Source organism: Ursus arctos, unplaced genomic scaffold (assembly GCF_023065955.2).
Source record: "Ursus arctos isolate Adak ecotype North America unplaced genomic scaffold, UrsArc2.0 scaffold_21, whole genome shotgun sequence".
NCBI lineage: Eukaryota > Metazoa > Chordata > Mammalia > Carnivora > Ursidae > Ursus > Ursus arctos.
The window spans coordinates 47841277-47863169 of record NW_026622886.1 but is presented as its reverse complement, the minus strand read 5'-3'; the positions used below and the strand labels follow the sequence as shown (position 1 = coordinate 47863169).

The 21893-nt window shown below is 37.6% G+C and overlaps 1 protein-coding gene across 11 annotated transcripts in view; it reads left to right on the top strand.

The window, feature by feature from the left end:
* SLC16A7 (solute carrier family 16 member 7) overlaps positions 1 to 21893 on the top strand; it is a 724207-nt gene that overhangs the window by 28323 nt on the left and 673991 nt on the right. For 4 of the 11 annotated variants that reach the window (XM_048217843.2, XM_057316181.1, XM_048217845.2 and 1 more), the window contains exon 1: positions 9136 to 9220. The exons of 4 other annotated variants lie outside the window; for them this stretch is intronic. The gene's annotated coding sequence lies outside the window, so the exon portion shown is untranslated. Of the gene's footprint in view, positions 1 to 9073; positions 9221 to 21893 lie in introns of those variants that run through there. 3 more of the 11 variants (XM_057316177.1, XM_044384659.3, XM_048217853.2) reach the window with 3 other exon arrangements.

Genomic DNA, 21893 nt, shown 5'->3' with positions numbered 1-21893 from the left:
TTCTAAGAATTTTTGCATTCCTTCTAGGTTGTCCAGTTCTAGTTCTAGTTCCTTAGGGTGTAGAGTTAGTGTATTTATTTTAGTGATCATAGTGATCTTTAGTGATCTTTCTTGCTTCTTCAGGTAGGTGTTTATTGCTTTGAAGTTCCCTCTTAGAATTGCTACTACAACCCAGAAGTTCTGGTATGTTGTGTTTCCATTTTTGTTTGTCTCGAGAAACTTTTTTATTTCCTCTTTAATTTCTTCTTTTATTCATTGGTTATTCAGAAGAGTGTTGTTTAATTTTTATGTGTTTGCCCTGATGTTAGATGCATAAATATTTACAGTTGTTATAACTTCTTGACGTATTGACACTTTTTCATTTTATAATGACCTTTGTCTCTTTTTACAATTTTTAGTTTAAAATCTGTTTTGTCTGCTATAAGTATAGCTACCACTGATTTTTTTTTTTGGTTACCATTTTGTTGAAATGTCTTTTTCCATCTCTTCACTCCCAATCTATATGTATCTTCAAGGCTAAACTGTGTCTCTTGCAGGTTGTAGGCAATGTATTGTTGAATCTGTGTGTGTGTGTGTGTGTGTGTGTGTGTGTGTGTGTGTGTGTTTAAGCCATTCAGCTATACTATGTCTTTTAATTAGAGAATTTAATCCCCTAATGTTTAAAGTAATTCTTGATAGGTAAGAACTTACTATTGCCTTATTGCTAATTGTTTACTACTTATTTTGTAGATCCGTCATTCCTGGTTTCTTCTCCTTCTACCTTTTTTATATTTTGGTGTTTTTGTGTTTGTATGCTTTGACTTCTTTATCATGGTTTTTTTTGTGTAATTCCTACAGGATTTTTCCTTGTGCTTCCTGTGAAACTCACCCAAAATACCTTACACTTACAACAACTTACTTTAAACTGATAATAACTTCAACATAATTTTCAAACTTTAGACTTTTACTTCTTCTCCCCCTCACATTTTAAGTTATTGCTGTTATAATTTACATTTTTTATATTGTATAACTAATATGTTATTGTACTTATGGTTATTTATACTACATTTTTTTCTTTTAATTTTAAACTAGATTTGTAAGTAAATTCTGCATCACTATTACCACATTGCAGAATCTACAACTATATATTTACCATTACTGGTGAGATTTACACTACCTTTTTGTATTTTTATGATGTTAATTAGTGTTTGTTTACTTCCACTCAAAACTCCTTGTAGCATTTATGTAAGGCAAGTCTGGTGGTAATGAACTCCCTAAGCTTTTGTTTGTTCAGGAAAGTTTTTTTAATCCCTCCTTTGTTTGTGAAGGACAGCTTTGCTGGATATAGAATTCTTAGTTAAGAGTTCTTTTCTTTCAATGTTTTGAATATGTCATCCCATTCTCTCCTGGCCTGAAAATTTTCTGTTGAGAAATCTGCCTGTAATCTTATGAGGCTTCCCCTTGTACATGACTACTCTCTTTTTTCTTGCTGCTCTTAAAATTATTATTATTATTATTATTATTATTATTATTATTATTATTATTTTTGTCTTTGACTTTTGACAATTTAATTATAATATGTCCCAGTGTAGCCCTATTTGGATTCAACCTATATGGGATCCTTTAGGCCTCATGGATCTGGATGTCCAGTCCTCTCCCTAGGTTTAAGAAATATTCAGCCATTATTGCTTCAAATATACTTTTGTCCCTTTCTCTCTCTTTCTCTCTCTCTCTCTTTTTTCTCCTTCTGGAATTCCCATGATGTGAATATTGTTTCTTTTCATTGTGCTCCACAATTCCCATAGGTCTTTTTCACTCTTTTTTATTCTTTTTGCTCCTCTAATTGAGTAATTTCCATTGTCCTATCTTCCAGTTTGCTGATGTTTTCTTCTACATGGTAGGTCCACTTTTGAAACTCTATTGAATCCTTCAGTTCAGTTATTGTATTTTTTCAGGTCTAGGATTTCTGGTTTCTTTTCTTTTTTTTTTTTTTTTTTTTTTTTTTTTGTGGTTGCTGTTTCCTTGTCAAACTTTTCATTTTGTTCACACATTATTTTCTTAATTTTGTTTGGTTGTCTGTAATTTCTTGTAGTTCACTAAAGTTCCTTAAGGGGATTATTCTGAATTCTTTGTCTGACAGTTCATAGATCTCCATTTCTTTAAGGTTGTTTTTTTGGAGTTTTATTAGTTTCCTTTGTTGGTGTCATATTTACCTGATTTTTATGATCCTTATATTGGCATCTGTACATTTGAATAATTGATCTCCTCTTCCAGTTTTAGCAGATGTGGTTTGGCAGGGACAGTTCTTCACCAGTCTCCGCAGTTTGGGTTTCTGGTTGTGTCTGCTGGTAATGTCTTTAGGCAGGTGGGGCCTCCTATTATGGTCTATTTTTGGTCAAGGCAACTCTTCAAGGTTGTGGTTAGGGATGGGGGATGTACCACTGGCTGAGGTTAGTTGGATAAGACTGCCGGCTTGGTTCCCAATCCAAGTGAGTCTGTAGGATGGGCTCTGCAGTTCTCTGATCAGGCTCACTAGCTGGGACTGGGTACTGTATTCAGTAGTACACAGGCCTATGAATTAACTTCCCTGCCTTGGTAGGTCAGCAGTTCAGCACTCAAGGCCTGTACAGCTTATTGTTAGGGGATCCAAATCAGGCCAGAGTGTGCACTGAATTTCTTGGTCAGGTGAAGCCACTAATTTTGCTTTGAAGATGAGGGAAACCCATGAGCTGTACTCTTTGTTCAGGTGCCATTATGTATGTATGCATGTATGTATGGTATGTAGGGCTTTTGAATGGGCTGTGTAGCTTCCCATGTACTCTGGTTAGGTTCCCTAATCAGAAAGGCTGAAGGCTTTATTCGGTGATGAGTGGGGCTATGAATTCGATTCCCTGCCCAGGGGCAGTGGGAGAAGCATCTCCTAAGCTGGTAAAACTCTTTGTTTGTTATGTTAACTCAAGCTGACCTGTACCACAAGTGTCCTGACTGAACAGGGCCACTGGCTTTGGTCTGCAAACTGTCAGCTCTGCCTGTGCACCTCTTGGCTCGAGTACCACTGGGCTGCACAGCTTCCAGGAGTTGTCACCAGCCCTTCTTGTCAGATGGTGTGGAAAGACACTCTCCACAGTGGGTGGGGCTGTGTCTTAGCTTTCTTGCCTTGGTAGGAGGGGGAGAAGTTATTCTAGACTTACTGCCAATTTCCTAAACAGGCTGTCAGGTTAAAAGGGCTGAGAGCTACCCTCAGCCTTGACTATGAATTAATCCCCCTGCCTGCGCATTGCAAGGCTTTGATCTGGGGGCAGTCACTTCAGCCCACCTGTCTCTCAGCTCAATTACCACTGGGCTGCATTGCTTCCAGGAGTTGTCACCAGTCCTTCTTGTCAGACAGGGCCTGAAGATACTTTCCACAGTAGGTGAGCCTGTGATTCAGTTCCTTACCTTGGCGTGGGCAAACCAGGCTCTAGGGCTGGAAGAACACCTCATTTGAGGATCCAAATGAGGCAGATCTTCACCCTACTGAGTTCCCTGGTTGGATTGTGCCCCTGACTTTGTTTTGCAGATGAGCAAAGGCACTGGTTGGATTACTACTTGAGTACTGCAGGTATGAATTTGGTCTACTAAGATGCATGTGCTGTTTGTTGCAAACCTTTACTCCCTTCTTCATCATAGTTAGATTCCCTGTTGTTGAGCTCCTTAGATTCCCTTGCAATACCTGTGGTATGAAATCAGAGTAGAAGCTTCCATGAAGCAACCCACCATGCTGGGGGAAGGGAGTTGGTTGTCCCCTTCCTACCAGTTATCTTTTCCCACTGGAGGAGTTGGAGGCTCAGGGGAGACCTCCCTGTGTGGTGCCCTGGGGGAGGGAGAATGCAGTCACTATGTAGCCAGTTCTCTAATGCTTTTAATGCAGTCTGTTTGGGTCTTTATGGTGCAGGAGGTACTTCAGCCTCATTCCAATGTTCTAGGAGTCCCTCACTGGTGTCTTGTTCTTGAATAGTTGTTACTTGTTCTTCTCATGAGGGGGAGTGAAGTCAAAACAGCCTATGACATCTTGATGATGTCGCTCATCCTAATGTATTTTTTTGTTCCATTACCCAGCTCACAATACCACATTGCATTTAATCACTGTATCTCCTCCAATCTGTGATAGTTTCTCAGTCTTTCCTTGTCTTTTGTGATGTTGACATTTAAAAAAAGTAGTGGTCAGGTGTTTTGTAGAATATCCTCCATTTTGGATTTATCTGGTGTTTTCGTATAATTACACTGGTGTTATAAATTTGGGAAAAGTATACTATAGAAGTGACACACACATCCTTCTTGTTCCATTGCGATAGGGCCTTTGTCTGATTTTTGACAATGTATTTCCTCTCAATAAAGATTTTTAAGAAGACACTACATGACTATTTGCAATGCTCAAATAATCCTTGCATTAGGTAGGATCTTTGAGACCTTTTCCAACTCTAAAAGTCTAAAACTAGTAAGTGAACATCACAAATAAAAAACCACACATATGAGATGAATATGGGATTTGGGTAGAGTTCAAAGACTGGAAGTAATCAGCTCTCCAAAGAATAACCTCCATCTTAGAAAGTAGTAGGGTTTTCCTACATGGGGACTGAATTCAGAATGTGACATCTCCATTACAATGGGGGCTTTCCTTCACATGAAGGCTTTGTTAGAGCTCCTGAAGAGGCATCTGCAAGTAAATCTTTGCTGTGTGTAATTAAAGCCACTGGGTTGCTCTTGTGGTTTTCCTCTGTGTTACTAAAAATTAAATCGATGTGTAGTTAAGTGGAAAGCAATCTAATTGGAAGAAAGCAATGATCTGATTCTAACTATGACTGTGGTTTGGATATGTTAAGTTACCTTTTTTGCTTAATTTCTCTAACTGTGAATCCTAATTCTTACTGAAACATACTGTCTTATACTGGATTCAGATCATATCTCCAGGAGCAGAAGCTGTGGGCAGGTGACTGGAAGTGGTGCTTGGGATTTAACCTATACACACATGCCTTCCTGTCTCCTTTCCAGTTTGAGCTCGGGGGGGTTGTTTGGGCTGCCCAGTGAAAAGAAGTTACTTTCTAGTTCTTTGATAGGCCCCAGGTAGGGAAGGCAAAGCTATGTGTGCAATGGTACAGACTTCCTAGCTCCTTCCTTCCGGAACTTTTGCCAGCTCTAACTAACCCTGAAGGCATAGGGGGAAGAAATGCTAGCAGGAGAAAATTCTCAGAATTTTCCAGAAATGTTGATATTCGAAGTTGTGGAAGTACCTTCCGGGCTGAGGCAGTGACCAAACCATAAGAAGCTTTATTGTCATGCCTTCAGGATACGTCGACAGGCACCCTCTAGAAGTATTTATTCTTGTTAAAACCAGTGTTTCTGTTCTTGGTTCACTAGAAGTGAATGGAGTTATTAGCTCTTGCAAGGCAACTGTGAAAGATAAATACTGTAGCATGGAAAACAAAACAAAACATATCTCCAGAAATACAATGCCTACCCCTGGCAAATGGGATTAACATGGCTAACCTAGAAGAGTTAATTTCATATTTCAACATATGTATTATAAAGATGCTTCATTATAAAGTGTAATTTAAAGAATAAAGACACCAGGGGCTCCTGGGTGGCTCAGTTAATTGTTTGACTCTTGGCTTTGGCTCAAGTCATGATCTTAGGACTGTGGAATTGAGCCCTGAGTCGGGCCCCATGCTCAGGGTGGAGTCTGCTTGTCCCTCTCTCTCTGCTCCTCCCCCTGCTCTGTCACTTTCTCGCGTGTGTGTATGCGCTTTCTTTTAAAATAAATAAATAAATTAATTAATTAATTAAATCTTTTTTAAAAAAAGAATGAAGATACTAAATAAACTGATTTATTTGAAATGTACTAAAGTTCCTTTGGAGAAGTGGGGGACAACTGTGACACTGCAAATGCCATGTAGGAATGTTTAGTGTATATCTTGGAAAGACTGGTGCCAAGGAAAATGCTCTTGGAAATCAGAATGCCTGATTTAATACCGAGGATGCAGCCACCTACCAGAAGTATGCACCCAACAAATCCTACCGTTTGGCTTCTTCATCTGTTCCATTAGGAAATCAGACATGATTTCTAATCCAGTTTCTAAATTCTATAGTTCTTTGACTTTTTTTGAGATTTCTTCCTTTATATTGATGAAACCATTGATTCTGTATTGCTATTATACTGTATGTAAATACATTATACTTTAATTCCTTTAATATTCAGGAAATATTTGACCATATACTTTTCCAGCTTAAAAAAAAAACAAAACCTTGTAAGTATCCTCACACAGTTTAATCATTTGTTTGAAAAATTGATACATTTTTGTTTTTATGTTTAACTAGATAAAATGACTGCTTCAATCTCAAGGGAGAGAATAGTTTAGTTATGATTTGAATGTTTGAAATAGAAAATAACCTTATACATGAAGATATAAACAATTTAATGAATCAATTGTTTATCTGCCCAAGATCTTCCAAGATATTTTATTGGCAGGAAAATGGTTAAGTGTTTGGAAAACAGTTTCATTGTGATAAGTATAATCAACACATTTCCTGTACTATAGTTAGAGACCTGTTCATAAACAACATTAAAAGAAAAATAAAATGACATAATGTCTGGGAGAGAATTCTCTAATAGGAACAGACTCGAGTCCATGGTTTGTGGTTTTGCAAGTACACGCTTCCTTCCAGGAGGCTCTCTTGACAGATTTATCCTGATCATAGGAGTATTGTGTCGTTCTGGACAAAGGTGGGATCATTCCGCTGTGGCCTGTTCCATTCTGTTATCCTTGCTGACCAAAGATGGAGAAGCAAATTACCCAATAAACTCAAAACCATACTACAACTTCTGAAACTTTTGCCGGGTCTAACTAACCCTTGAAGGCAGAGGATTTTGAGGATCTTTAATGACACCTTCAGTAAATCCCCCATTACACTGAGAGGCAAATGGAGTTTGTGATGGGCCAGACGTTTCATGAATAAATACACATGTCACTTCACATTAAATTCTAGTCTGAGACTAATCCCAATTTTAAAGTTAATTGCTTTAAAAAATAATGGGGAATCAAGTTCTTCATTAGTGGTTTTCTACAATGGTCTTAATAGTTTGTAATAAACAAAATAAAATAAACATGTGAACTACTTCGGTGATCATTTTCCAAGTCAGAATAGTTGCAACCTATATAGGAAATAGCAGAGTCAAACGTTTTCGACAATATATCTGAAACTTGTCATCACACTGTGAATAAGGATACCATACTTCATTGTCAGTTGTGTGATAAATATTTAACAGCTGGCTCTCTGGGGAAAAGCTCTGACTTTTGTAGTGTTTGCCCATGTCTGTGGTGTAAATATTTTCACAATGGCCAATTTCAAGCTACTAAGGTTACTGTATATGGAATTGGGAAGAGCTGTGGCAAGGTCAGCTCTCAGGAGCCAGTACTAGCAAGCTTTATCACAACACTGATTATGCCTGTTACACGAATGGAGAAAGAGGAAGAACAAGGGGCAGAGTTAGGGCCATGGATTAATAAACAGAGAGGAAAATGCATGTTTCCCAGGTTCAGTCAGGTAAGCCCAGCAATTTCACAGACATCCCTGTCTAGAAAATTAAGAACAACCGTCTGTATAAAAGTAGATTAAGATCAAGATGTAATTCTTTTTTGATAAGGCTTTCTTTTTTTTTTTTTTTAAAGATTTTATTTATTTATTCGACAGAGATAGAGGCAGCCAGCGAGAGAGGGAACACAAGCAGGGGGAATGGGAGAGGAGGAAGAAGCAGGCTCGCAGTGGAGGAGCCTGATGTATGGGCTCGATCCCATAACGCCGGGATCATGCCCTGAGCCGAAGGCAGACGCTTAACCGCTGTGCCACCCAGGCGCCCCTTGATAAGGCTTTCTACCACTGTTTTATAAATTGGATTCTTAAGAATTATGTGTTTTTCATCCAAAATTATGTATGTAAGATGCTTCCCTGTATGAACTTAGAGAGTACTCTTGGGCTGTTTAGCATACCAAACAGGAGAAACCACGTGAACAGTGAGTGTCCTGTTGTTGGACTTCTGAATGAATGCAACTCTGTAGATCTCAGCCAGTTCAGCTTCTTATAACTTTGAGGAAAAGAATTTGGGAGCTAGGACTTTGCTCCTATGGGCTGTGCAGTATGACTAGGGTGCCTTTTGGGGTAATGTTTAAGTATAGTCACATCCCCTTTCTTACTCTTGGTCCGAATTGAGCCTTATTTCTATATGTGTAACCAAAGAGGAGCTAAAGCTACTATCTTGGTGTTTGACAGGAAAGACTCTGAAGACAAAGCTGATAATGGTGACTTAAGAGTCTTATTTCTGAGAGTTTTTGTTTAAGTGTTTTATGGTGTTTGCTATAATCAAAACACATATAAGCCTTTTTGGATTGCTGGTATTCCTTAAGTGTCTGCTTAAAATAGCTCTTCTTCAAGCCCAGGAGTTTTTTTCCCCTTTTGTGAGGGGGAAATGAGCCTTAAATGTTAGCTTCACAATTTTTTTTTTTAAGATTTATGTATTTATTTTGAGAGAGAGAAAGAGAGAGAAAGTGTGGGGAGGGGCAGAAGGAGAGAATCTTTCAAGTAGACTCCCCGCTGAGTGAGGAGCCAGCCGTGGGGCTGGATCCCACAACCCATGAGATCATGACCTGAGTGGAAACTGAGTCAGATGCTCAACCAGCTGAGCCACCCAGGTGCCCCTGCTTCCCAAATCTTTTAAACACTCTCTTTTTCGCCTGTTTCTTTTCCTTCTTTCCCATCTCTCCTTTTTGTCCTCCTGCTCTCCTCCCTCTCGCCCCTCCCTCACCTCTTTTCAGGAAGAATGAGTAGAATAAACCTAGAAAATGAATTACCATCGAAATACAAATACAGGAAATTCCAGGGCTAAGCTTCATAAGGCAAAGTTAACTTGGCCATCAGTATGCTGCGGTTTTTATTTTTCTGAGGTACTGACTACATTAGTATAAGGTAACCAGATGTCCTGCATTAGGCAAGACATGTCTTAGATTTCAGGGTTTTTTTTTCCTCATGACAGTATTTCTGCACAAACATTCCTACCAGGGCCACTCTGCTGAGTGGCTTATTTTGATTACACAACGCTAAAAACCTCCTGACCAAAATTGTCTTCTGGAGTCCTTGAACGTGGACATTTGATCTGACATAAACTGCAAAAGTCCGGAGAAGCGACATCAGAGAACTAAATCATTCACTGGTAAGATCTCTTCATGTAATGGATAGGTTACCGCTTATTGCCATCTAGCAGGGAACACGGCCCATAACAACGGACCAGGAATTTCTCTCTAGAAGGGGGAGTAAAAAAAAGGTGCTTTGCTTGAGCAGCGTCAGGGCAAACAGCAACGGGAGGCAGGAGAAAAGAGAGGCTAGATACAGGTGGAAGTAAATACCTAAAGGAGGGTGAGAAAGTAGGAAAAGCAAGAGACTACCGGGGCACACTTGACTTTTGTGACTGCCTGGTGGCTCTTAGAAACCTCGACTCTTACCCCAATTCCCTGATCTTCTGTTCCTCACCCTTCCCTTTCTTCAAAATTCATTTGCTTTTGCTGCTCAGGATAAGATTCATTTGCTAATCCTTAGGGCATTTATTTCTCTAATTTGCATAACTAAGGAGAAAAGCCCATCCACCTGACTTGATTCATTCTCCGCTCTCTGCTGATGCTCCTGTACTGATTTGACACACCCCTCCTAACCTGCAGCGAGCATGCATTCCACATCCGTGCTAGGAATCTCTAAATTTGAAATCACATCGAAACATATGGTGACTTTATGCTAGTGATAGAACTCTAGGTTTAAATTTGTGCCATCACATAGTTAAGTAAATGGTGTTTGGTCAAATCCTATGGAACATGCAAGTCGTCCGTGAGCTGACCCACTCTTACATTTGTAGTTTGACCTCCTGTCGTTACCTACCACCCCCCAAACCTGTGCTTAGTTACCAAACAATGTCACATACTGTTCTGTCTCTGCACGAGCTTTTCCTGGAGTACTGGAATGTACTCCTCCCAGTGTCTCTTTTCTCACTTCCATTTGAAATGTGTATACTTTTCATAATGAAGAAGATAAAATACAGTTTATCTTAGAACTAAAGTATGCTAAATATTATTTAGTAAAGTAAGTGGACAAGAACAGGTTGAAAATTTTTGAAAAAGAATAGTAATGGAGCAGTAGTAGGAGATAGCCTAGTATTAACAATATTATCAGATAATAATAATGAGTGAATTAAATTCAATTAATTAAATTTTATAAAGGCTTGGAGAGGTAGATCTAAATATACAGAGCCACATAATGATAATGATCATAGATACAGAGTCAATCATGAAACAATTGTTAATTCTTCCTAAAGTAATTTCTAAAATAAATACTATTTATATTACAATTTCACAGTCTTTTTTCACGGAAATTGATAAGCCAGATCTGTTATGGAAAAATGTCCAAGAATTGACATTTTTTAAAAAGGAAGACAAAAGAAACACTTGCTCTACTATATACCAATAAAAAGTTAATAGTAATTAAAACAGTGTGGGGCTAGACGAATGAATCAGAGAGATACAATAGAATCTCCAAAATGGATGATATGTATATTAAAATTTGATACATGATAAATGTGACACTTCAGGTATTATGGGAATACTCTACTTTGAAAATACAAACTGTGTTTCTATTTCCCACACTTAAAGAATGAAAACAAAATGTATTGAAAACTTCAAGAAAAAATATAGAATAGTATCTTTAATGCCTCGAGCTAGTGAAGGCTTTCATAAATAAGTTGAAAATTGATTAAATTGATTTAAAAAATAAATGGTAAATAAAGTTTAAAAAAACAAATGAAAGATGGGATAAGTACATGTAACACATATAACAAAGGGCTGTGTTGTCTGTATTTTAAATTTTAAATAATACCAAATTTCACTAAGAGAAAGACCACCCAATAGAAAAATGGACAGGTATGCAAACAGTCAATGTATAGAAAAGGAAGTATAGATAGATAATAAATGTATAGAAATATGTTTTACTTCATTAATAATCAAGAAAATTTTATAAAACAGAAATTAGCTGCTACTTTTAAACTGCCAGATGGGCAGTCTTTAAATATTTGCTAATAGCATATTTTGGGAAGGGTGTGGGGAAATAGGCACTCGCACACAGCTGAGAGAGCAATGTGGCTCCATTTATTAACATTTAATTGCACATAACCTTTGAGCCACCAGTTTACTTCTCAGTAGACATCAGAGAGATTTGAACAAGGAAGCATTTGCAAAGATATTCACTGAGAAACTTATTTTGTTTTATTAGTAAGGGAGTGTCTAAACATAAAGAAACTATAATGTACTGTAGACATGTAAATGCATCTATGATGTATCATTGAGAAGAGGGCATTTACATAAGAATAAATGATATTTGTTTAAAATGCATGTGTACTTGGTGATTTCATATTTGTATGCAAATGTATAGAAAAAAACTTTGGAAGGATCTACACCAAACTGGTAACTTGGCTGTCTAAGGGGATGTGCCTTGGAGTGGGAAGGTAAATGTCCAGCCTCTACCAAAACAAATCCTCTCATTTTTCTGAAACACTGGTTCTGGCACTAGGCTATGATGTATCCATAAAAGTTTGTCTTTGCACTTTTACTTTCACTGCTCAGTTCAAAGGGACACAATTGTCCCTTTCAGCAAAGCTGTAGGTCCTCCTTGTTATCAGTAGATGCATATATTGGCAAGTCAACTTGGTAGAAGCCCCAAAGAGTGACGGAAAAAGTCCTTCTGGAGTATATCCTGCCCTCTAACCTTTGCTGCAAGAGCTGTCAGGAAACAACCTAATATAGTTTCTCCACTACGGGATCTTCTTGTGAGACTGGGTGGCTGCCCTGTTCTACGTCCTCTGAGGAGGCTTTTCATTTAAGGAAAATTAGTGCTAACATGAAACTAGGTATTTTGGGGAAACTTGAACGTGAGACAATGCCACATGGTTAGGGTTACCACACGGATTTGCTGTTATGTTTACTGATATATCTCTGAAGGGAATCCTTGCTTTGAAAGTGAATTTTTGGGAATGGAGAACCTATTTTTTCCCCTCCCTTTGCCTTGTCATTCTTTTTGGCCAAATGGGTGCTTTGGGAACATCCACTGCAGCTCCTGCTGTTCTGAGCCACTGAAGGCTGTATATAAAATTTCTACCCTTAGGTCTTGGGAGAATCAACATTTAAAGCTTTAGTCTTAGGGGATCCAAATAGCCACAGTCTGGTCTTAGAAGATTATTTTCAGACTTCTTAAATGTGCTGGCTTTTTGTTCCATCCTTAAGTTGATCAGGTGGTTGTAATTACTTGGAAAGAGGTATGTATAGATAGTTGTTCATTTGGAATAATTGATGGTGACTAGGAAAATGGCCACACAGAGATTTCTCTATTGAGAATCCATGTGAACGTTGAAGACCTTGAGCGTCTGACCTATGTGCACACGTGGTTGATAGGGCTTGAACCTAGTCTCTGTGATGTATTCTTCCCCAGACTCTCTTGAATTTTCCAGGTAAGAGCTTCAATTCCTAACTTTTCTGTGTTAGCAGAGACCTGATTGTGTGGTAGGAAATGTTACAGTCTCTCTTACTTATTGGTGGGAATATTTAAAATGTCAGAAAGGATGCTATTTAACTTTGGAGTCCTCAGTACACCTATGAGAGAGATGAATAACATTATATTCATTGGAATTTTAGTACACAAAATAATATCACATAAGCATCCATTATAATTTATATTACATCCAAGTTATATATTACGTCCAAGTTATATATTACGTCAGGGATACTAATTATGGTAAAATTTCAAATAATTTATTAATAATGGGCCAGTGAGTGACTAATACCACAATTCTGAGGGGCCAGCTTATGTTTAGTGTGAATTGAAATGTGTGAGCCCCCTTCTTGTTTCTTTAGCTCTCTTTTTGGCTTGGTAAATGTTAAAAACTTGGGAATGAATAGATTTTTGTGTGTGTTTTGAATTATCATAAACATTATTTACTTCCTCATCTTTATGTTAACAGTAGCTTGTTTCTGTTTTGTCTTTTTTTTCTCCTACAATTTCATCTGACTTTGGGCTGTTATAATGTACTGTTATAATGACTGGCTGTTATAATGTACAGTACTTAGGATTGGATGCCGTGTGGAGAGCATGGACTTTGGTATTAGGGAGGCTGAACTTCCAAGCCTATCCCTGACACATGCTAGTTTACTTGTTGTGTGACCTTGGGCAAATTATTCTTAACCTTCTTGTTTAATAATAACATGGAGTATTGCAGGGACTTTATGATAATTATGGAAAATTTTCTTCATGCGCTAATGCATACACGTATGTGTGTGAATGTCCATATACATGTATGTATGTACTTGTGTTTACAATAAACAGTACTCTATAAAAGATTAATTTGTTCATGTAGTATATGAATTTTTTTCATGTGTACATTTGTCTCTACCACTGGAGTTCAGTCTTCAAAATAGCATTAACTATGTATTATTTATCTGGCATTCTTCCGATGGTACTCAGTGTAGTGATTTGCACAAATTAGGTACCCTTTAAATGTTTGTTTCATTTAATAATTGAGGGTTTTTTTAAATATAAGAATAAGTTTTATTGAGATCTGAGATCTAAGGTCCTTGTGAATTAATTTTCAAAAATAAAACTTTGATGTATTAGCATCTTTTTCTTTTCTAAAAACAAAAGAAACCAGCTTTTGTTAAGTTCCTTGGCTTCCTTTTGATTTTTGGGCCAGGTCAGGGCTGGATATCAGATGGATGACAGGAAAACACAATACACTGAACTACTCTGGGGGAAGCCTCAGCCATCTAAGCACCCAAATGTTTGCAATTTTTCAGCCTTGCTTCATCTGTAAGTGATTCTATTTTGGAGACCAGGAAGAGAGAAGTTAAAGGTCAAGGGAATCTAGTTCACTGGAGTAGTTTGTAACAATCAGGAGAACACAGAAAGCTGAGGGAAGCCGAAGGTCTTCCTGTCCTGGCTACGTGTACCACATGGAAATCGATTTGCACTACAAAAAGGGGGGTGGTGTAGGGAGAGACCTAAAGAATATAAACAGATTTAGTTCGAAACTGTAATGAGAAAGGGGAAAGCAGAAATACAAAGCTAACAAATGCCAATAATTGGCATTTATGTCTAAGTTGGTGTTTTGAACCTTGCAATCTTTTGAAGAATGATCTAAACAAGGACATTTTTATGCTGTTCTTCTAGTGCTCCTTATTTCTTGTTGGTATAAAGACCCCACTGATGTGAACCTTCACTCACCAGGGGTAATTTGTGGCAATCCTAGCAGCTTCATTTGCCTAATCAACACGACATCAAGGTTGTGTTACTATGCCAGGTTCATGAGGCCACAGAGGCAAGAAGGGGAAGGCTTTGGTTTCTGATGTATGTACAAATGGCAAAAGCCCCAGCAGTCTTGAATCTTTCTAAGTATGACATGTGTATGTACTTAAATGTAATATAACTCATTATCTATATTATATATAAATTTGAAAGAAAATAGACTTTAAAGTATTGTTCTTGAATGTTCTAGAGCAAATATTCCTCTTTCAAAATACAACTTTTGTAACACACAGATGATCAATAGTAGCCAAGTGCTTCATGTTTCATTCATGCAACGACTATTTTTGAGTTCCTCCTATATGCTAGATACTATATTAGGGAAGTAGCATTGGATAAGCAGTATCATTTTTAAAAAATTTATTTATTTATTTATTTATTTATTTATTTATTTATTTGAGAGAGAGAACAAGTAGGGGGAGGGGCAGAGGGAGAGACTCTCAAGCAGACTCCAGCTGAGCATGGAGCCTGATACGGAGTCTGCTGAGGGGGACCCCTGAGATCATGACCTGAGCTGTAATCATGAGTTGGACACTCAATCGACTGAGCCACCCAGATGCCTCTGAACAAGTAGCATCTTTATAAAGCTGATAGTTTAACAGGGAAAGGTGGGAAATAATAATGATAATATTAATAACAATATTAACAATAATAATAATGAATTGTGACCAGTATTTATAGGATTGTATGCAGGGTACCTTAGTCCATCTACCAGGGAAGGATGGAAAGCTTAGCTGAGAAAAATTTTGTTTTATTTTAAAGATTTATTTATTTATTTTGAGAGTGAGAGAGAGGGAGGAAGAGTGGGGGGAAGGACACAGGCAGAGAGAGAGAGAGAGAGAATCTTAAGCAGACTCCCCACTGAGCAGGGAGTTTGATGTAGGGCTCGATCTCAGAACCCTGACAGCATGACCTGAACCAAAACCAAGAGTCGGATGCCCAACCAACTGAACCACCCAGGTGCCCTGAAAAACTTTAAGTTTTAAAATATTAGCTTTGAAAGCTGCTAAGAAGCAAAAGAACTTGATCAAATTTGCCCTTGGTAAGATAGATCATCCTGTGGAGAATAAATTGGGCTTCGGGATGGGGTCATGCAAGATGAAGGTGGAATTTTTCCTAGCTCTTTGGTGGCAGTCTTCTAGAAGCTCAGATTCTTCCAAGTAGGTACAAACACATCAAGGCACTATGGGAATACATTCCAGGACTGACGACGCATGTGAGGGGGTAGGAAGCAGGATGGTTGTCAGGTCTTGCTATATTCAGGTCTGTGGAGAGTCATTGGCTCATTGCTAGGCAGGTAAGATGGAGAAGGCCCTAAACACTGGATACACAGTAATCAGGTATCAGAAGTCCTGAGTGTTCTCCCTGCCGGCAGTGTGCCTCTCCTGACTTGTCTGTGTTTCGACTTGTGATCAGCTTAGACCTTGACTCAACAAACATAACTGTTTTTCCGTAGGAGACTTTGCCTTTTGTTTTGCTGCTTCAGCTCACGACACCCCCCCCCCAAGTCTCTGGGCAGGTTTACAGCCCCCTTGCCAGTTGTAGAAAATTTCCTCTCTGAAATCAACTTTCTAAATGAAGCTTTAGGATTTTAAAGATATTGACAAATTGCAATATATCTCAGAAAATCTTGAAAGTTATTTAAAATAAAAACCCAAACAACTTGTCTGTTGAAGTAGAAATCTAGACATTAATAAATAGTCTCACTAGTTATTCCATTGCCACCCCCATTTTAAAATGTATGCATACCTTTTAAGCTCTTCACTATATTGCCATTGAACTTGGTTAGACACCATTTGTCAACTGCAGATTAACTGCTGCATTGCAGGTGGGCAATGCATTTCCTCTAGATTATAGCACATGCATGACTAGACAGCTGTTGCATGACTTCGTGCCTAATCCTCTATATGTGCACAATGGAAAAATAATATGAAGGGAGCAGAAGGCCAGTTCATTCCAGGAATGTCCTAATCCTTAACGTTGAAAGTGATCATCGGAGGAAATGAGTTGCTTAAAAAGGAACAGAATTTAGATATCCTGAAATTCAATTCTAAATGTAAAGTCAGACTTAGGACTCACCATTGAGAGTATACTTAAATCCTTGAAAAGTTCTTGCTTTGCTGTATAGTTCTTGATGATCTTTGATACTCGGAGTCACACAGGATTACACTATAAGTAATCACACATGTACTGTGAGAGAATGGTTTCTCATGCATACTGATACAGTTAGATTCGACTTTTTTTTTTATTTTGGCACAATACATAGCATAGTAATCAAATTATAAGCTCTAATTTTACTTGCTGTGTTTCCTCATTTATTTTATTGATAACTGGTATATGATTTATGAATATGTGTGCTTTTTTCTGCACATATTATGTGCTCATATTTCCCTTCTTTAGAGTTTTAGCTCTAATTCTTTCAGTAAGAGAGCTATTTTTATTTTAAACTAAATTATATTTTGCATATTTAGGGTAGATTTTATTCTCCTTGATAATCATTTATAATTAATGAAATAAGTTGTAAAGTCCTTAGTGGAATACCATTTGAAATTCCTAGAGTTTTGAAATTGGAACCTTAGTAAGGTTTAGAATGAATAGATAAAGAATGAATCATTTCATTAAAAGCAAATTTCTACCTAAATCTGTAAATGTGCCCTATTTTCTTCATATCTAAATTTACTTAAAACTATCAAGTTGTCTGGGAAATTTATTGTGATTTTTGGTTTTCATTAGTCATACTTTCTTTTGTATAGTAAACATACATACATTTTTGGCATAATCTTCACACAGTGTTTTCAGATTATGCAATGGATGTCTTTGGTAACATAAGTGCATATCATTTTCAAATATAAAACCATTTCTAAAATATACTAGGAACACATTCAAATGAATGCTGCAGTAGAACCTTTTGCAAAGTAAATAACACCATGATATTGACCATCTATTGTATTTTTTTTGCCTTTCTGGATTATTTTCATAAAACAGGGCTGTTTCCTTCCAGGAAAGGAGAGAGAAACTGCCTCTCCTCTCTGCTCTCACTTCCACCTGTGGCTCTTCAGTAGCTTCTTTCTCCAGTCCACATCTGGTAAAGCAGCCTCTGGACAAGAAAGTAGCTCCTGCAGGGAATGCATTTTTGGCCTCCTTTGTAAAGAGGACTTCAGATGAAGCCAGGCCTCATTAAGAGCTACCCATCATTTTAACGTAGCCTTTGCCGAATTCATCCGAGGTAATCTTTACATTCATTTGCAAGGGAATTGTAATCTGTTGTGCGTTAATTGTGGTTTCTGAGAGTCACTTCTCTGTCTTCCACACTTTTCTCTTAATATTTTCTCTGAGCCAGCCTGTCTAGCCCAGTCCTGAGTATAAATAGCTCCAAGTTTGCATGTCTTGAGCACTAATGCCTAATGCCCTGTGCTATTGCTGGGTTATGTGAAACCCTTTCTTAGGTTGAACACAAGAAGCCCATGATTATTGGTACCACAGATTCTCACATTCTTAATCAGTTCCACCTGGCCAATAAACAGTAAAGCCAGGACAGCTTCTCTTCTGTGTGGGTTTTCTACTTTATGGGTAATAAAGCTGTCCACGGTGTGATTTAGGAATCCCTTTGATGCCTGATATTTCAGGGGTGTTGGCAGTCCCTGGTGTGACTGCACCACTGGCATCCCCACACTGTGGCGGTGAGGTGGTGTGGGCAAATCATGGGCGAGCCCCCGCTGGTAATGCATTGTTTTTTTTCAACTTAGGTCCATCAAGGAAAAAATTAGAAATGGTCTTGTTGAAGCAAGCAAGCTTAAGGGTGGTTAGATTTCTTTCAAACATGGGGAATGGAAAGAAAGACGAAAGGAATGGGAGGGGAGAGCAAAGGGGAAGAGGAGATGTAATGTCATTTCATGAATTCCATGAAAATTCCCCATTATTTAGTTGCAGTGGTATTTTGTTAAAATCAAACCATTGCTGGAAATCAGGCTCCTGGTCTGCAAGTTAAAGAAATGATTGGACTAATTCTTAGCTTTTCTGTATCGAATTAGCTAGTGAGTCAAAGTGCTCTCTGCAATTTCAGGGAAGAGAGAGGTATTAAGAACATTCTCTCTTGGCCCTTTTCCAGCTCCAAGTTGAGGTCTTTTTATTTTCAAAGCATGGTTTTGGTAATGGTTTGGTAATATTTCTGGGGGTGGGGTGGGGGGTGTAGTGGTCACGGTGGTGGTGGTTTTTATGTTTTTATTTTTGGTTTTTCTGGCTGATTTGTGTAAGATACTTGAAGTGGGAAAGACTAACTGGTGTAGGAGTTTAACTCAGATCAAAAGAGAGAAACTGAGGCATCCGCAAGAAGTTGATGCTTTGTGAACTTGGGAAGCTCTCATTGGTTGGCACTATTTATTTTGAACTATTTCTTTTAACCACATTAAGCAATAACTGTTAAAATGGGAACTCCTTTGGAATTTGAAACAGTTTTGCTACATAGTACCCTTCCTTATATTAGTATTACGTTTTCCTGTCTTTAAGTATCATGTGGATCACTTATTGAATGGAATAAATGCCATAAGCCTTATCATTACTAGCATCATCACATTTTAATCATAAGCAATATTACTTGACTACAGCTCAAAGAGCTTGGGAAAGTTCTAAAATATATAAAAGAGAGCTCTTCTGTGAGTCCCTAGAGGCAAGGGGTATTTATCAAATGTCAGATAATTATTATCATCATCTATGTATATTTTAAAGATCCAGATTTTCTCCTATAGTATTCCCCCCATCAGTTAACATAACTTAATAAATATTTTCAAATTATTTGTATAGCTTTCAAAAGATTTTACTGTAAATATTTATTTATTTTTACTGTAAATATTTATTTATTTTTACTGTAAATGTTACTCCATTTTGCAGATGGTAAAATAAGCTATTACTAGAGACTGTATATGGGACGTTAAGAATGAGCAGAATCTGTATATATGTGGGAGACCATCTGACCTACATCTGCTAGATACTGTAATAACTGCTGGAACTAAAAAAGTAAGGAAGGCATAGTGCGTGTTTTTAAGAACTATACAGTGTGATGGAATGATAGATTTTCAACTCATTAATTATAATAGAAAGGGACAGAGCTGAAATAGAGGCTAATTTTGTCTGAGGTTGTTGAGTCAAGCTCCCTGAAGAGGTAGCTTTTGAATTGAATTCTGAGTGATGAGTAAGGGTTTGGTAAAAACAGGGCAAAGAAGAATACTGCAGATAAAGGGAGAAGTCGAAAAAGTCATCCAGGAGTGAAAATCCATGATCTGTCTGGGAAGAGCTGGAGTATGGAAAAGAAACACGAGAATCAAGCAATACAACTTCTTCTCTCTGCCTAGTTTTTACTTTTTAGCTGCTCTGACAGAAAGTTGATGAGAGAGCAGGTTGACACTTGTGTTCAATGTCCTACAAATGTAAATAATTGGAAGTAGTTTAGAAGAGTGAAAAAATACAGCAATTCTAAACCAAAATGGTGGAGTCTGTAAGCAGTACCTCATGACCACATGTCTAATTCTCCCAGGACTATTATGCCTGCTTCTATGAATTCTTTATGCATGTATGCAGTTATTAGTAACATATTCCTGGCCTTTTAAAAAATATTTGAAATAATAATGATTTTGATAAGCTTACATTATTTGATAGCAACACAGGAATTTCTTGCGTTTATGTAAAGTCAACATATCTGGTTGATTTTAAAGAACTAGTTATTGATAAAATTGGGTTTCAGTAAATCTTGACTGTGAGGGGAAAGACTGTTTTATATTAGTTTTTTCTTTTTTGTCTACCAAAGTTAATATTTATAATACTTTGTCTCATGTGTTTCTCCATGGAAATACAATTTATTCAAATACTAGTAAGTTAATGTGCCATCTTAATTGAAGCTTAGCAAGTAAGAGATGCTCAGTTATACTCCCCACATTCTACATGGCCTACCTCTTTCACCCTTGGGGCATCTGGGAAGGGAAATGTCAAAATATCTTTTGAAATGCTTTTATTTTAAAACTTAAAATAGCACAGAGTACGATTTTTGGCTTAGGAAATGATGTGGGATATCGCTGAAGAATACCTTGCTGGACAATTAGAAGTTTCCTAGAGAAATAAAATATTCTATGGAAAATTTAAATATTTAACCTATATTACAGGGTAGGAAAATTTTGTATAAAAATACAGGATATTACTCAATCTTATAAAAGAAGGAAATCCCATCAAATGCTACAATGTGGATGAACCTTGAGGACATGCTGCTAAGTGAAATAAGACAGTCACAAAAAACAAAAAGTACATAATTCCACTTATATGAGGTATCCAAACCAGTCACACTCTTAGTGCTAGAAAGTAAATTGGTGGTGCCAAAGGTTGGAGGTGAGGGATGAAAGGGGGAGTAGTTGTTCAGTGGGCATAGTGGTTCAGGTTTGCGGGATGAAGAAACTCTAGAGATCTGTTGCACAACGTGTGCATATAGTTAACACGAACGTGCACTCAAAAATGGTTAAGATGGTAAATTGTATGTTAATGTGTTTTTTACTAGGCTAAAAAAAGCAACGAAACAACAAAAGCAAAAGGTATTCATTCTACCGTGAAGATTCACATTAGAAAGAATTTCGAGATGCAGCCTTTTAAATTCTTGTAATGTACTGTGGACATATTTTTGAGGCTCTGTCTGGGCACATAAAATTTTAATTTAAGTCAGTTAAAATACGTTAATTAAAGATGTAATTTGTGATACGTGATATGAAACTTTGCTTTAATTCGTTCTTTCATTTTATGGTTGAGTACTTTATAACTTGTAGATGTTGTTCCTTGCCAAATGCATTGTTTCATGCATTTGGGCAGGAAACCATTTCCTTCCCCTGAAATCACAATTCATTATCGCTTTGTATTTCATACATGGGAAAGGCTTATCCTGACTGCCTTGCATTGCTGCTGACTGGGTAGGAAAAACCAAGAGTGAGGAAATATAATGACTCTGGACTATGAGAAGTTCTGGGCTTGCTACTTCTTACTGCTTGATTTCAGAGCAAGGAGAAACTGTTGGGGGAGAGATGGCGATGAGACCAGTCAACCCAGATTTCGTGTTTTGGGTTTTTTCTTTACAAGTAGGGGGATGGGCTGGTTACAGCCAGAGTTGTACTTGGAATTGTATTTTCTTGGGCTGTAGGGTTTCCTGAGCCCCACAGGGTGGGTCAGGGTGATGGAGTATTGAAGTGCACTTAGGAGAGTGCTTCCAAAGGACTATCCAGTCAGTGGTTTGCAAAACTATCCTTGTCCCTCCTACACCCTGATGACCTCAGCGTTAAAGCAGACAGAAAACTCACTTGTAATTTGCTGATGTGTCCACTAAGGGAATCATTAGAAATTTTCACAGGAGTCTTAGTAAGGCCAACCATTTTTGCTGCTTCTTCCTTCATAGTCTCACCTTACATAGTATCACTATTCACCTCCTAGCATATGATATAATTTACTTATTTATTATGTTTTTATCTGTGTTT